The 17,270-nt window shown below is 39.9% G+C and overlaps 1 protein-coding gene and 1 pseudogene across 1 annotated transcript in view; both read left to right on the top strand.

Moving 5' to 3' along the window:
* The first annotated feature begins 5,567 nt into the window (after positions 1-5,567).
* The window catches only part of INPP4B (inositol polyphosphate-4-phosphatase type II B), a 557,392-nt gene continuing 545,689 nt past the window's right edge, over positions 5,568-17,270 (top strand). The window contains exon 1 of the mRNA XM_006906232.3: positions 5,568-5,825. The gene's annotated coding sequence lies outside the window, so the exon portion shown is untranslated. The remainder of the gene's footprint in view (positions 5,826-17,270) is intronic.
* Positions 8,798-8,916, top strand: LOC112475112 (annotated as a pseudogene).

Here is a 17,270-nt window from a genome sequence, read left to right as displayed (position 1 = left end):
ACAACTCTAGTATTTTTGCTTTTGAAGACTTCTGTTAAAAAAAAAGCTTTGTATTACTTGAAATGAAGCAGCATAATACTGTCACCTTCAAACCCTCTATTCCTTGAAAATAGCTATCTTTACCCAGTGATTGTCTATAATTTTTCCATTCACGATTCTATTTTTCTGGCATTTACTAAATATAATCATGTGAGCTATTGTGTCATAACTTATAGACACTACTCTCTTTAAGAAAATAGAGTTTCAAATAATACATCAGCAGAAAATTATGTATATTAGCAGGTATTTTTCAGTTAAAAAGATTTCCCACACAATCAGATTTAATGTATCAGATTCCCTAAGGCACATATTGTGAATCTGGATTCATAGATGGCATTCTGGAGCATCTATGCACATCCTGAAAATGCATTAAAAACTTGAACTGTAAAGGATATATTTTTAAAAGTCAACTGAGTCTCTAAATCTCAGGTACAAAAAGTGGAATTAATTTTCGTACAATAAAATTAGCTTATAAGCGCCCATTTGTACTCAGCAACAAAAATCTTAGTTTCTTAGTCCTGTCCAGTAATCTAAACCAAATCTATCCTGGTTTAAAACTTATCCAATTTAAGATACTCTTGCTCCCTCTCTTCCTCCTCTCTCACATCTAGGGTAGCTTGTTGGCCCTGATGAGATTTATGAAGCATCAGGACACTGGGGGACATGTCTGGGTGTTGATGACCTATCTCATTTTCTGAAGAGGCAATTGGGTCTCTGTTATCCATGTGTGAGTGAAGCACGACATTTCTCTAAGGCACGGCCCCTGACTATTCCATCGCTTTGGCCCCATGCCTGGTGTGTGCAATGCCACATCTCAGCGTACTAGTCAACGGGCCACACCGTTCCTTAGTATTTTGTCTGGTTGCCCTCCCAGGTGGCCTCTTTTTTGTCCCCTGACTGTCTTTCCTGACTCTGTTCCAGGCCACCTGCAGCTCACGGAGACCCCCTTCCTTATCGCTTAGACACCAGGAGAACTCCCAGGGGCTAGACAGGCCACGGTCCTCAGCCCTCAGGATCTAGACAAGGCATCACTACCATTTGTATTTCCACTTTACACCCTGTGTTCTGGGTTCTTTTAGTAAGACCGAGTTTTTCAAAATAACTCCAATGGGAAAATGGGATACAAATTTCTTTATGTTTGGACCCTCTTGACATAAAAGAGAAGTCTATATCCTATTTCCACCCCTAGACTTTCTGGAGTTTGATGCATTACATATCTCTTATGGGCTGAATTATGTCCCCAAATTTCTACGTTGAAGTTCCTAACCCCAGTACTTCAGAATGTGACTGTATTTGGAGACAGGGTCTTTAAAATTAGGTTAAAATGAGGCTGCTAGGGTGGGCCCTGACCCAATCTGACTGCTGTCCTTATAAGAGGAGGAAGTTTAGACACACAGAGAGACACCAGAGGAAAGGCCATGAGAGGACACAGAGAAAGGTGGACATCTTCAGGCTAAGGAGAGAGGCCGCAGGAGAGACCAGCTCTGGCCAGCATCTCGATCACGGACTTCCAAATTCCGGAGCTGTGAGGAATCCATGTCTGTTTATGTCCCCGTGTCTGTGGTATTTTGTTATGGTGGTGCTAGCGAATCAATACATTTTCCCCACATTCCCCTTCCAGGAGCTTTGCCTTCTTTTCCTACTTCCTGCTCATTTATAGCTCACTTAGGGCAGGGGTGGGTGAGAGGAGAGTTGTTCTCTAGGTTCGCATATGCTTCAGCATCTCTGTCCCCAAACCTGGTTTGTGGCTTTAACCTACTTGTCGTTTTGAACCTTCCTTTGTTCGGGAATCTGTAGTCTCTGTTTCCCTTGTTCAAGTGCGGGTGATTGGCGGAAGACCACAGACACACGGTTTTTGAAGCTGCAGATCTCAAGTAAGTCATGCATCTTCCCACCATAAGTGTGTGCGCATCTGCTCATGTTTTTTTTCCCCAGGGAATGTCCATAGCTTTCTTCAAATTCTCAAAGGAGTGTCTAACCGCAAAAATGTTAAGATTCACCACTTCATTATTTTCGAAACACGATTCACTTTCAAATATATAATTTATGTACATTTTAGATATGTAACTATTATGTAAATGAGAACAGAATGTTTATCTTCAATAAATGTAAATGCTATCACACTCATTTCCTTCATTAAAAAAAAAAAAATCTCTTATTTAATTGCCATGAAAAAAGAAGCTAAACTGTCTGTGAAATACTTGATTTCTTCCTCGTGCTCATCCAGTCCCATGTCGAGAGATGATAAAATCGTATTGCTACTTTGACTGCGACGAGCCATCTTAGAGCACCACCATCAGCAAGAAGGATCCTACCTGGCTTAGTATGTAAACATGCACGTGAATTCACACACATAGGTGTCACTGCTGCTTACGTTTCTCTTCTCTGCCTCCTGCCTTTTGTGCCAGTATCCATGGAACAACAAGGGTCAGGAGATCATAGTGGTCAGGAGTGACCTATCGTCCTCCCCACATTCTGGGAATTCTTTCCTCCCTCCTGCCCCAGCGTACCACCATTATCCAGCTAATTACTGCAGGAGCTGCTTTGAGATTCTAACTGGACCTCCATCCCCTGGCCATGGTTGTCTGATCAGGGGTTTGACAGCTCGTGGTACTTTCTGAGAATTTGGAGCTGGCGCATAGATTCTGAAGTTCAAGAGCTGTTAGTAACTGTGCAATTTAGGGCGCACCAGAGAAGCAGGGGAAGTCTGTGCTGGAGGGAGAGAGAGGGAGGGAGGAGAGGGAGAGAATGGAGCAGGTAGTGTAGTGGGGAAAAGGGAGAGATAAAGTTCCGGTGGCGTGTCCCTGTTTCCAAGTTGTCACTGATGCCTAGCTACATTTTTGTTCTTGGGTTCTAAGGACAGCCAGGTACCTTTACAATAGCGTTCCCTTTTATTTAAATTGGTTGACATTTCTATTTCTAAGAATGTTATCCATTAATTTAAATACACACATACACACGTGCACATGCAAGAGATGATCTTAATGTATGAATATCAAAGCTTCACTCTTCCAATGTTAAGTTTTAAAAAACTGGGAAGAAAAAAATGACTTGATTTACAAAGTTATTAGTATAATTGAACAACTGGTGAAAAAAAATGCCTATTGTTGGCGCTGTATTTTAGAAGAGATTTTTAATAGTGAAGAATCACAAAAGTGATTCTTTTGTAGAGTCCTCCTTGTACCATAACACTCTCTCTTGAAATAAAAGTCTTCAGGAACAATGAATCTATACAATGAAAAAGTATGAGCTACTTCACTAAAATGAGAGTGCGATGCCAGCCCTACAGAGCCTGGCTTGATTTTATTGCTTCAGACAGCAAGGTAACTAGTAGGAATCACCTTGGACCTCTGTCCCTACAAAGATATTTTAAAAGGAAATGAAAAATATTTTGTCTTTCATTGGCAAATGGAGTTATATTTTAAGGGCACAAGTGGCTAAAAGTTCAGGGTTTGTAAAAATGGATGCTGAATGAGTTTAATAAACCGTAGAACCATCTGAATCCCCTGGGTTATTCAAGGAAGACTCTGCTAAATAACTAAAAAAGGTAAATACATACATCTGATTCTCTCTCTCTCTCTCTCTCTCTCTCTCTCTGTCTCTCTCCTTCCCTGCCCCTCCCCCAGAAATTAAACTTCCTAGGTGATATGCTACACAGGTACATCACATTTTCCTCAGCAGCCCTGTAAAAAGGTCTTGGTCAGCACGATGTTTGGATTTTAATTTTAGGAGGGTTTTCTGGATATCTCACATTGAGTGTTCATTTCCATAAGGACAGCTGTCATCTATTTTATAACTCTGATAGAATAAATGATTTAGTACTTCTGGCACTGTGGTAGTTTTCATAAACACACATACACAGCTGCATTTGGAGGACAGATACGTTAACCATCTTTACAGTTTAGTGGCAAAGGTGTGGCACCCTCGTGTTCTAATACTTTTTCAACCTTATTGTATTTTAAGAAAAGGCTGAAACTGTTGCCTGATGAAAAAGCATCATCTTGTTTGTAAATCCTCTACAAACAGGATTTATCCATTGCTTCCCACTTTCTCTCCATTCAGCTCACCTGTGATGATGACGGAGCATAGCAGAAAAACCATGAAGAGAAGGGAAGGGCTTCAGGGACTAAGGGAGAAAATGGGACAAGCACAGTTTTTGGCCCATAGTATTTATTAATTCATCCTATAAATATTTATTGAAACTACAGCATGCGAGGCATTGTTCCAATCTGAGGAAGACTGACGGAAAAACGAAACACCAAATCTCTGCTCTCATTGATAAAGCTTATAACCTAATGGCAATTAAATGTCTGTGGAGTGAATGGATGCCTAGATGCAGGAAGTGACAGCAGGGGTAACAGCTGGGGGTAGCTTCAGCTCCCCACTTTGTGTAACTGTAAATACTGACTTAACCCAAATTGACTTCACCATCCTAATTTTGGGATTCCAGTCTCTCTGCATGGCAAATATAACCCTTGGGTACTAACAAGCTCACTCTGTTTCACTTAAAATGTGAATTTCAAGCTCCCTTAGGGAGGGAAAGGCTGAGGGTGCCTGTGCGGATTGGCGCTCTGCGTTACCAGCATAGCCATTACCCTTAAGCAGCTCCACTGAAACGTCTCCAAGAGAACCGCCAGGTGGCACCGTAAGGCGCAGATGGGGAGTCATTTGCCCCGCACCCCACAGCCGGCCATAACCAGGCTGCGACCGAGGAAGTGGGGGAGTTTGAGCTTTCGTTCAGACTGTTTGATTACGTACCCCGTTTCCAGACACCCCAAACACGCAGAGTGCAGATCTGTCCCTACGCACCCCGGCTGCCCAAGGCGCACACGCTTGTTGGGAGTAGTAGCTCGGCCTCGCTCATCAGCCGCGACGTGGGGGCTGGCGGTGGGTGGCCGTGGGCCGCCTGGAGCCGGCGCCCAGGTCTTCCCCGCCGGATCTCTGCCCGGGCCACCGCGGAAGGGAGTGGCCAAGAGACACGGGTCCCGAGGTGGTGGCAGGCTAAGTCCGGGGAGCGGGACACAGCCCCCCGGGTTTTGGCAGACGCTGCCAGCGGCGGCCTCCTGCGGGTTAACCAACCCTGTGGTTTCTGCGGCCCCGGCCGCAGCGTGGCGGCCCCAGGTCACCCCTCTCCGCCGCTCCCCAGCTGCGTTCCTACAGCCCCGGCTCGCCGGGGAGCCCAGCAGAGGGGTGGGCGGTGGGTGTCAGCGCACGGAGCAAGGCGTGTTTGGGTCCTTTCGGGCTGGGAGGCCGGACCATCAACTCCATTCCACCAGGAGCGGGGAGCGAGCTGCGCCAGTCGCGCGGCTGTCGCTGCCGCCGCTGCCTCTCTCCGGCCGCTGGTGTCATTGGGAGGAGACCGCTCGAAACGTGCAGAGGAGGAGGAAGAGGAGCAGGAAGGGCGGGGGCGGAGCGGGGAGTAGCATTCGTGCCAGGGGGCGTGTTAGCAGCCGGAGAGGCAGCCGCGTTGGTGACAACTTCTCCGGTGCGCGCGCGGCAGGGCGGGCGAGCAGGGACGAGCGGGAAAGCGCGGCGCGAGCGGGACCCCGAGGGAGCGGCGGGAGCCGGGAGGAGCCGCGGCCAGTGCCCTGCGCCGCCGCGGCCGCAGCCCCCAGCCTCTGGGGTCGCGGCCCCCGGCGCCGAGGCTCCGGTCTATAAATAGCAGGTTACTGCTCGGCTCGGCGCGCACACGCTCACCGCGAACGCCGGAAAGTCAGGCTCAAAGTGTCTGTTGCTGCTGCTGCTGCCGCTGCCGCCGCCGCCCCCCCACTCCGCCTCCGAGAGAGGTAATTACCCGCCTGGGATCCGTGAGCTCTCCGGGGTTTTCTGCAGGGTGGGGTGGGTGACAGTGGGTGATTCGGGACGCGTTGGAGCCGGGCTGCGAGCGTGGGGACACGTCCTGGCGGGGGGAGCCGGTCTGTTTTGCATCAAGTTTCTCAGTCGTGCAGCCACGATAGCCCCTCCAGCCTGTCGCCTAAGGCGTGGGGTGTGCTGTGTCCCTGCAGCCGCGCTCACCCTCTCGCCGAGCGCCCCTCCGCCCGGCCGGCGCGCGTGGCCACACTCCCCCTCACCCACTCACACTCCCTGGGCCCCGCTAACTCCGAGCTCCGGCCTCGCTGCCCTTCCAAGGCTGCGCCCACCTGTGCGGTCCCTTTGGAGCAGCTGCAGGGGCCTGGGGGCGCGCTCTCATCCCCATCCTTGCAGCAAAACTGCCGGCGCCCCTCCCCCCTTCTCTGAGTTGGGGGGGAAGTCATCTTTAAGTTGGGGGGGGGTGGTACTGAGGGTAACTGGGCGCCCCTCCCCCCTTCTCTGAGTTGGGGGGGGGAAGTCATCTTTAAGTTGGGGGGGGTGGTACTGAGGGTAACCGATACTGGGTCTCAGTTGCCCCACGTCCTGGGTTTTCCGAAAAGAGAACCTCTCCATGACCACCCCCACCCCACCCGAGCAACTCATTCCTCTAAAGAAGCCCCGCACATCTCCTCTTGGGCACCAAGCATCTCTTGTCCGACCTCGAAGAGGTCTCACTAAGTGGCCTTGGAGTGAGGGCACGGGGCGGGGGGAGATCATTGGTTTGGAGTCTGAAAACTGCGCTGCCAGCTCTCCGGCATCTCTGGCAGGGAGGGCCCAGCCCAGAGTAGGTCTCGGGGCCGTTGCTGGCTCCTGCGCGCACTTTCGGGATGGGAGCTGTGACTCAGGCCGCTGGAGCTACACAGACCTGGGTTTGCCCCTCCCCACACTTCTGAAATCACCTTCCTTTCTGTTCCCCGCCCCCCGACACGGTTGAGGGGGACCGGCAGTTTCTGGTTGGGGACTAGAGGTTTAGAAAGGTGAGGGTGTGCATATTGATTAGGTAGTTGCTGCCGCTGCTGCTGCAAAAACTTACTGGAAAAACCCGGGAGGGTTTTCTATTACTCTTGGTTTAATGATGCAGATTCGCTCCTTTGCCTGTATTTTTTCTTCTCGGGAGCAGGTTTCCTCCCTCTTTCTGAGATGTTATTTGAGGTCATTACATTTTAAGACTCCAGGTGTTACATTTTGCATATCTCCTTTCTCTCGGTATGATAGAACTTGTTAAAAAAGGTGCGGCTGTAGAAAATAAGTAAAAGCCTAGAAGACAGAAGATAAATTCATCCATCTTCTTCCCTTCAAGATGGGCACTAAATAGTCCTTTTATAGGTGCAACTGCATTTCAGAGACCTTCCTTGTAACAGGAATTTTCTTAATGGGTTCTGGACCAGAAATGGTAGTTATCTGACTTAACGTTAAAGCAGCATGTAAGGTACAAGGAATCACCAGCCGGGTAGCTGGCTGAGGGTGTGCAAGAAGTTGAGTCAAAAGAGGAATGGGCAGATGGGCTTTGTACCACTGAGTAGACAAAGAAATGCATTCGTTCCTTTGCTATATGCTCCAGTAAAGTATTGATATGAAATCAGAGTAAATGGTCAATGGTTTTGTGATAAGTACAGGGGCATTTAAAATTGAATCACTTTGGTTTGCAGTGATATAAAATGCTACGAAAATGGAATGCTTTTGCAGCGTATTTCTTTAAAATGTGATTTTGAAGATTGTCCTTGAAAGGTTATGAAATGTGCCCGTGAAGAGAGCCCAGATGCCCAGTGCTATTAGGAAGCATATGTGCTGATTGAAATGTTGCTCTTAATTTAGAAGAACATGCTCTTTGATTAGGCAAACCGATATTTACATTTGTGATAAACTAATGACCAGTTAGGATGGACAGATTTAGAACTGTATTTTGCTTTTGATCTTTTGATAAGGTATAAGAAAAACCAGATAGATCAAGTTTAGTCTCGTTCCTCCAGCTGTTTAAAGAAGCACACAAAGTTATAGGCAGAAGATACTTTAAAGATGTTGGGTTTGAACTTCACTTTGAGGGTATAAATTGACTGAATAACCTCAATTCTCATAAGATTTTTGTCAAATACTCATAACATAGACTCATCTGTTAAGTTAGATTATAAAATAATGCAATTATATTTTAAGCATGTGAAATGGAAAATCGTTAAGCTTAGGAAAAAGCCAGATATTTGTTCTAAATTGTCCAAATTGAGAGTAATTCATTTCTTTGCCGAGACCTGGAAGTTTCTTTTACTACAAATAATATAAATCCCCACATGGGTAAGAGAGTTAACTTTCACTACTTCGATGCAAAGCGCAAGAGGGCAATTCTCTTAAAGACAGAAAAAAGTGCAAACTGATCTCATATCTCTTAGCAACCAAATGGATGTCAGTTTCCAGGTAAGTACCTGACATTTGAGAATACGAAGTTAAAAAAAATTACAAATTGTAATTAGTGAGTAAAAAGCTTACTGAATATCTATTACATTTTCTTATTTTACAGGGTACAATCTCCCATCATTACTAATTTAGATATACAAATATCATCATTTTTGTGATCTGTATGAAATAAATTCTTGTCTTTCACAACCTTGGGGATTTTAATAGATAGAAATATGCTCTTTTAAACAATCTCATGTTAAATGTTAATGTTCTGTTAAAAGCTGTATCTGTCTTTTCAATATTCTGTACCTTTATTTTTCATGTCTTTTCTTTCTCAAACCCTGGGGAATCTGCCTCATAGGCCATTTTATTACTACTTTTTTATATTGAGTTAGAAATGCTTGATTATAGAGCCCCTTAAGATACAATCATAAATATACATACTTTCATACTCAGGCTTAAAAAATATGGCTATTAGACAAATAATTTTAGTTTAAACATTTATTTAAAAATAATTGTGGTCTACGGCCATGCTACCCTGAACAAGCCCAATCCCGTCTGATCTCAGAAACTAAGCAGGGTCAGGCCTGGTTAGTACTTGGATGGGAGACCACCTAGGAAGACCAGGTACTACAGGCATTAAAAAAAATAAGGGATTGTAAGCTGAAAAGGTCCTTGCAATCTGTGAAGTCAACCAAGGGTTGCCTCACCTAAAAAAATAAACATATAAATAAATAAATAATAAAATAATTCTAGTGATGTTGTGATTGCATTTTTATGTGCAAGATGCATATAGACTTTGCTTTCCAAAACTAAATGCAGTATGTACCTAGAAAACACATTAAGATACGTGAGAAAATTTTAAGGAATCTTCAGAGTCTCAGACACAGTTGTCATTTGAATCAAGACTTACTTTATACATTTTCACTACCTTATAGAATAATGAGAACATTTTAAAAATGCTTACTAGTTTTATTTATGTGTGTGTGTGTGTATACACACACACACACACACACACACACACACACATATACATGCAACTGCAGTGGGATTTTTCTTATATAAGGCAGTTGTAACCACTACTTCATTACCTAGAAGTTTCTTGTTATATAGATGGTATACCAGAAGGCCAATGAAATATCGAAGCGTTACAACTTTAGACTTTTTTTATAATCGACTTTGTGATTTTACCTAACATCAAGCCATCATGATAGATATAATCCCAACATAGGGTGAAGAGTTGAATTTCAAAATAATATGTTTTTCAAACTGAGTTTCTTAAAAATTGCAATATTGTAAATTCTGTCTTTTGCATTGGGCAGCCATACCACCTAGATGTCCTTCCTAATTGTGTGGTGGAGGCTTCAAAACAGCCCTAAGCAGAGCTAAGTGAAATAGACTTGGCAGTAGTCATTTGGTTAAGCTGATTAAAGGAAATCTTGAGAAATTTTCTAGATCATGTGGCTTGGATTTGAGATTCCTTTGAGAATTATCAAATTAATGAATTAAAGAGGGTGCAGGATACACTTCCTATAAAGGAGAAACAAACCTACTCTTTCTTCCTCCCTACTTCCCTTCCTTCCCAGCCATTTGTCCGTCAGTCAGTCAGTCAGTCTATCTATCTATCTATCTATCTATCTATCTATCTATCTATCTATCTATCTATTTTTACTTGTCCTTCTGGTTATCAAAATGAAGCAATGAAACAGGCCCAAGTTGAAATTACTGAATAATGTTCTCTATTTTCCACATTTCTAAGGATGGAAAAGTTTGTGAGATATATAGGCAGCCTTAAAACTCATGCTGATTTTGAATTATTAGAATAACAAGAACAATGAAAAGTATCTAAGATCAAAATAAAAATATAACTTAAAAAATTGTCACGTATTCGGTTGTTTTTAATATATAATTTATTTATAAATTTTAAGTAATTTAAAAGAACCTGAGATTTTTTTGTTTCTCAAAAAGGCGTGTGATTTTTAAAAAGTTACGCAACAAAGGTTTAGAGAATCCTTTGTACTTTTCACTATGAAAAACTTAATTGACAAAAATATGAGTCTTTCTACCTTTCATCTGAGTTCTTAAAATAGGTGGTTACGGCACATTAAGCAGACCAAGCTGGGAGCTACCATTGTGGAATACAATGAAGCAAATAAAATATACTCCTAATCATAGCAAAGTTATCTGTAGCAATCCTTTCCTTAATCCACTCTTTCACATGGTTCTCATTTCATTTTTATGGGGATTTACTTTTCTAAAAGCAAAAGATTAGAGATGAACTCTAGCGATTAGTACAACCAAAACACGAGAATTTTACTCTGCTGGGAAAAAAAATAAAACTAAAAACCAGTGGAATCTTAAACTAAAATTACAACCTGTAGATGAGGGCAAATTATAGCTATGCCCTTAAGAAGGCTTGAAAATATAATTAGTAATTATTTAATATTCTATTTAACATCTTCGTATGTCAAATTTGTTGGATGAGCACCTATTCCATTTAGAGCATCAGCATACATCACATTCAGAATATGTTAATACTTGATGCTCAGTATTAAAAAAGTCAGCCTTTAAAAATTTTTATTTATTTCTAATAGCCTTCTTATCTTGAAAAATTATGAAAAAATGTGTTTCAGGTCTTTTTTTTCTGGATAAATTTGCTTTAAAATAGAGATTTCTACTTTCCAGAAGACGTTTATTGTGCCTTTGGAACTAAAGAGACAGTACCACTAGGTGGCAGTGTGCAATGCTTAGTAGCCTTGGTTCATTTTAACTGCAACATATTCGTTATTAAAGCTTTTCTTTAAAACTGAGTTTATATCATGAGTGAGTTAATGAAATGAGAATCAACAGACAGCTAAATTCTGCAGTATATTTAGAAGATCTGTTGTTAGTAATACTTTAAAGTTTGATTGTAGTATTTAACATATTCTACTTTTATGTGGAGTCTGCTTAGGTGAGGAATTGTTAGGAATTAATTGAATTAAAAGTGCCCAAAGTCTGCTTATGACATAAGGGTAAGAGAAAGGGAGAGGGAAAATTACGTAAATATGATAGAAAAATATGGCCATTCTAAAATAGACGTTGTATTAACCACGTGCATTTTAATCCTAATCCTGTCGCTACACAGGTTGAGCAAATTCTTTTTTTCTAGGAGTTGAAGGCTATAATTGTAAAATTTTCTCTATCTATTGCTCTTGGGGCAATGTGAAAAAAAAGAAAGTGCAGATTGTCTCACTGACACTTCAGCAGACCCCCTAACGTCCTCTGTAATAAGGATGGCTTGGCCATCACGGTGACCAAATCGGATTAGCTATGTAGGGCTTTAATTTACTAGCAATTATGACAGCTGGATTTACCTAAACCATTTTTTCTTTGTTAATCTGGATGTAGGAATCCCTGTCTTTGGCTGAATAATTAAATTATGGGTCATGGCAGAGTTAATCAATGTATTCCATCATCTGTACACTAGAATGAGACCTCTGCATTGTCTAGCCACCTGATTGGAACCTTCTTGAGATCAATATATTGGGTGTTTCAGCCATGTTCACTGAATGTGGCTGCTGTGGGAACGGAGACCAAAAAGAAGTTAATCAACATAAATTAGCATAATTCAGAAATACACTCCTTTTAAAAAAAGAGCTTTTTACTCTATAAAATTTCAAACATAATAATAACAAAAATAATAGTACAATGAACTCCTATGTACCCATCAGCCAGCTTCAATAATTGTCAACTCATGACCATTTTTGTTTTATCCACAATCTCACTCACTTTCCTGTCCCTGGAGATTTTGGAAGCAAATTCGAGAAATTATACCAAAGGAAATATACTTATGGAGCAGTTATTTACAAAAACAGGTATCATATGAAGGACAATTTAAAAAATAATGACTCCAGTAAAACTGCTACATCTTTCATTTAAAAAGTCAGAAATCTTAGCATTAGGTAAATTAAGCACTTGAATTTGTTCCTGGAAAATATGGCAGACTTTATATAACTAAGGAGAGCATTTCAGTTTAGGTTCTATGTCATATTTCTTAATCATCAGAAATGTGTGGCAATGTTTCTTGAACGTGTTAGGTAGATAGTACCTATTTGATAAGCCGATGAGTGCATTAAGCTTCTTAGGTGAGAACAAATATCGACTGTTTGCCTACCTTGTCACCACAGTTCTCTTATGTAACTTTTTACTTCCACGGAGACAGTCATCGTAGATACAGCAAACTCTTGGCACGCAAGACTCTAGTTTGCATGAGTTAAGATTTTACCATTTGTCTTGAAGTTAAGCGACATAGTAATCTGTAATTTTGCTGAGGTTGAACTTAAATCACACAGTACTGGAAACTGACCTTTCGGTCATATCTCCAGGTGATTTGATGCTCTAGATGACAGGGTATTTCACTTTCTAGGGCTAATTATCCCCTGTCAGTATGTTAGAGATTTTGGGACTCTGAGAAATTGTTTGTTCCTCTCTTTTGAGAAGGTCGTGGATCTCCTAAAATAGATCTTTTAGATTTTATGTAGAGTTGAAATTTTAAACAGAATTTTTTCAGATTTTCCAAAAATTGACAGTAATTACTATGTATAAATCTTTGTGACATTATGTATCTAAGAGCAAATAGAATTTCATTGTAGAGAAAACAAGTAATTTGTATATAAAAGGTTTATGCCATGATATACATACATACATATATATGTACATATATATGTATATATATATATAAATTATATAGCAAGCAAAACCCCTGTACAGTTTTATTAATATTAGACACATGGTTTTTTGACTTTTTAAAAAAATTTACCATAATATTTTCTTTCCTGAGCTATGTTTTAAAGACTGTCTCACAATTTATTCATATGATTCATATCATTATTTCCCATTTTATATTTTGGGTGAAGAATGGTATATACTCAGAATACTGTGATGAGAAATAATTGAGCCAGTTGGCTTCTAGCTGATTTCTTTCATTCTTTACTTTTTTCCTAATTATAAATATAATAAATCTTCACTGAAAAAAAATTGGCAAGTGGAGAAAAGTCTGAAGAGGAAGGAAAAAATCACCCAAGGACATTATTGTTAGCATTTCATCATATTTCTTTCTAGGATTTACTGTGATTCCTTTACAAAAGTTGAGATTAGATCTGCAAGTATGTGTTTTCACTTAGAATTCTGTTGTTCGATTCAGTTTAAATATCGATTGAGCACCTATTATGTATCAGGTACTATGCAAAGCTCTGTTCTGGGTTATAGAAATGAATACAAAAGAAAATCACTTTTCCCATGTGTACAGACAATTCTCTAACTTTTTTTATTGCTGTCTGGTAGTCAGGCATGTGGATCGTTATCATTCGTTTAGCCATGCTTTCAACTTAGACTTTCACGTCATTTGCATTTTTTTTGTATTACACTGTGAAAAATATTTTCTGCATGATCTCATTTTTCGATATTCTTTGTCTATATTTTTCACTGTTTTTTTTTTTAGGTGTGATTCCCAGAAGTAGTATACCAAATAAAGGATATGAACCTTTAAAAACCTATCCATATTGACAAATTGTCTTCCAGAAAGATTGAGCCTATTTTCATTCTCCCTGGAAGTACATAAATTGTATCTCCATCTTCACCAGAATTGAGAGATATTAGTTTTTAAAAATGTTTGTTAATTGGAAAGGTGAAGATTATTGTAATGACATCAATAACAACAATAGCATCATTATCATCAATTACAACAACGACATTTATTCAGCATGCAAGACTTTTATCTATATTATCATCCTATTTAAAAGGTTAGGAAACATTTTTTGAGAGGGTAAGTGACTTCCCCAAGGTAACACAACTGATAAGTGTTAGAATTGGGTCTTGGACCAAGATAGATTTTACTTTAAAGCTTAAGCTTTAAAGTACTACATTCTTCTATTATTGATTGATTAGGTAAGGCTGAACATTTTGAAATGCTTATTTTTATGTGTATTTTATTTTTTAATATTCATTCCCATATTTAGCCTGTTGGTGTGTTGGGAACTTGGTTTTCCACCCCCCATCAATTTTAGTGTCCTTTATGTATTAGAGATACAATCCCTTTGTCATGTATGTTATCTATATTTTCCTATTTTTTTTTCACATGTGAAAGTTGAAAATGTGTGTGTAGGTAATTAAGTTGAATGTCATATTTCTTCTATTACTCTTTTTGCTTAAATAATACTTTCTCATTCATATAAAAGATTAAAATTTACCTAAATTATTCTTCCCTGAAAATAATTTACATCTACTTCTTTAATGATTTTGTTTCTTCTTTAATCTACCCATTGTTGTTTAGATGTATGGTGCGAGAAGAATTCAATTGGTTTTCCTCCTAAAAATAGTTAAGCATTTTCCAGCAGCAGTTTTTGAAAAAAACACTCATCTTCCACTTATTTGTGATTCTATCACATCGTATAATATCTACTCTAGAGGTAAACGCGCGCACACACACTCCCATAGTTCTTTCTGGCTCTGGTATATTTATTTCATTCGAGTGTTGTGTCAGTTTTTCTTTTTCTTTTTATTAATATCACACAGATTTAAATGTTGTTGTTTGCTTAACCTCTGATCGGGTTGATAGTGTCTTCATGTTGCTTTTCTCTGTGTTCGTGTGTGGCTTTTTACACATTCTTACAGATATTTCTCCCAGACTCATTTTAGAATAATTTAGTAAAGCTACCCTAAAATATTTTTGGATTTTAATTGAAATTTCATTGAGTGTGTAAACAGAATTGAGGAGAATTGGCAATTGTGTAAGATTTACTCTTATCCGGGCCCCTGGTGGGTCTCTCAGTAAAGTTTTGATTTGGGGACTTTTTCATTCTATTTGTAAGGACTGAGTTAGACATCAGTCATTTTGTCTAAATATTTTCCTTGTTCATGATTCGCTCTTCAAACTGACCAAGGAATTTTATAGCATGCCCTACGCACCGTGGGCCCACATTAGCTTTGCTTATTCATGTTCATGTGTTTGGCCTAATGGCACCCATTGTCCCTGAGAGGGTGGGGTGCATGAGGCCTGAAAGCTTCTCTTTCTCATTATTGGCCTACGACCTTGCTCTAAACATACGTTTATTTTAAATCATTTCCCGTAAATTAGGCTAAGTGATACATTCAGTATGATTATTTAAAACATCAAAATAAACAATAGTTCAACTTCTTCAATAGCTCACTAGTGAGATATCATAAAATTGTCCAAAAATATGTATTACTCTGTATATCAACAAAATAAAAAGCAGCAAACATTGCTCAGTTTGATATTTGGTTTTAAGTTGTGAAATCTGACAAACTTAACCTCTAAGATTATCAACTTGGCCCATTATAGTGGGATGGCAGGGCTGGGTAACTAGCCTGAAGCTGTAGCTTATTTATTTGGGTCTGTACTTTAGTGGTAGAGATTTTAAAAATGAAAATTCAGAAATGTTTTCATTCACAATTTGTTTGTGTCTCTTTTAATGCTACACAATGATATACTTTAGCTCTCTTCCATTGACCCTGGTATATAAAACAGCTGGCTTGTTGGAATCGTACAGAAGAGGTGGCTTTGATTTTATTAACATGAGTCCTCCAGGCTTTCTTGAAACTGAGACTTACTTATTTCAGGTGAGTGAACCCTACCTCTGCTGGTACCCTGTCTCAGTAAGCTGCAAACAGACAAGAAGAAGAATTGCGTGGGGGACTCTCAGGCCTGCTCATCCTACCTTCAATTCTAGTTATATTATTTTCAAGGGCAATTCTTCTGTGTAGTACTTGTACGTTACGTAAGAGTTACAAGCATTGGGGTGTGATAAGAACAATGTTCATCTCCCAGCCTAAGACTGTGAAGGCTTCCCCATGGATGAGTCAGGTGTCAGATTCTACCATCATCTGCTTTCCATTCCACAGGCTAGATAATTGAGCTCGACAACACATGAAAACAAGTGAAAGGCTTATAATTTGCTTCTGTTGAGATTTTCTAATTTTCATGCTTAGGTTTATGAATTTCTTTTTAGTTGAATGCTTGAAGCTAGCTACAATGCACTAGCAGTGATGAAAATCCTCTCAAAGACTCAAGAGAGTTTTTCTCCTACTTGTTTAAATTTTTATGTCAGAATCTCTTTATGATATTTTGTGTGTGTGAGAGGAAAAGACAGACTAGTGTAGACAGTGCACAGAAAAGAAATTGCAATGGGATTCTAAAGCACACAGCATTTAACTTGGGATTCCAATTCATACAGACTTCTCTCTCTATGCTGTTTTCTGAATCCAGCACGTAAACATTAATTATAATAAAAAATGATAAAAATTAACTGAAAAACAAACTTAGTTTGAGAAGGTATCTTCAAGACCTCTAGCTTAATTATTTCCATGCTCCATTTTAGGATGACCAACATCTCGATTTGCTCAGGAATGAGGAATTTCAGTGGTGAAACCAGGATAGATGGTTTCACTGGGGCAGATGAGGTGGCTGGTCACCTTATCTCCAAAAACACATTCGAAAAGTATGAGAGAGTAATAAGTAAAAGTTTTCAAATAATATTGTACTCAGTAGAAATAAGAGACAGTGTTTGGTTATGAAAGTGTTACCTGAACCTTTTACACATAAGAATCACCTCAGAGATGTTACAAAATTTTGACTCAGGTTGTCCTTTGCTGGCAGAAACTAGATATTTTTTATTTGTGTACTTATTTATTCATAATTTATTCCTGCATAGTTCTAAAAATAATTTGAGATGCCTTATAGTAAAACCACATAGCAAGGTACTGAGTCTTTATAGCAAAAGATATATTCTGAAGCTTGACTGACAGTTGTATATCTTAAAAATTAAATTTGATAATACGACTACTACCCAGTACAGGATTGGATATACATCCATCCATCATCCATCCATCCATTCATACATACATACATATATACACATACACACATACATACATACATACATATGTATAGGGATATTAAATGTCCCTATACATATATACACACATATCCATAT

Source organism: Pteropus alecto, unplaced genomic scaffold (genome assembly GCF_000325575.1).
Source record: "Pteropus alecto unplaced genomic scaffold, ASM32557v1 scaffold50, whole genome shotgun sequence".
Taxonomy (NCBI): Eukaryota; Metazoa; Chordata; class Mammalia; order Chiroptera; family Pteropodidae; genus Pteropus; species Pteropus alecto.
Note: the sequence above shows the minus strand (reverse complement) of the source record. Positions and strands in the feature narration are given on the sequence as shown.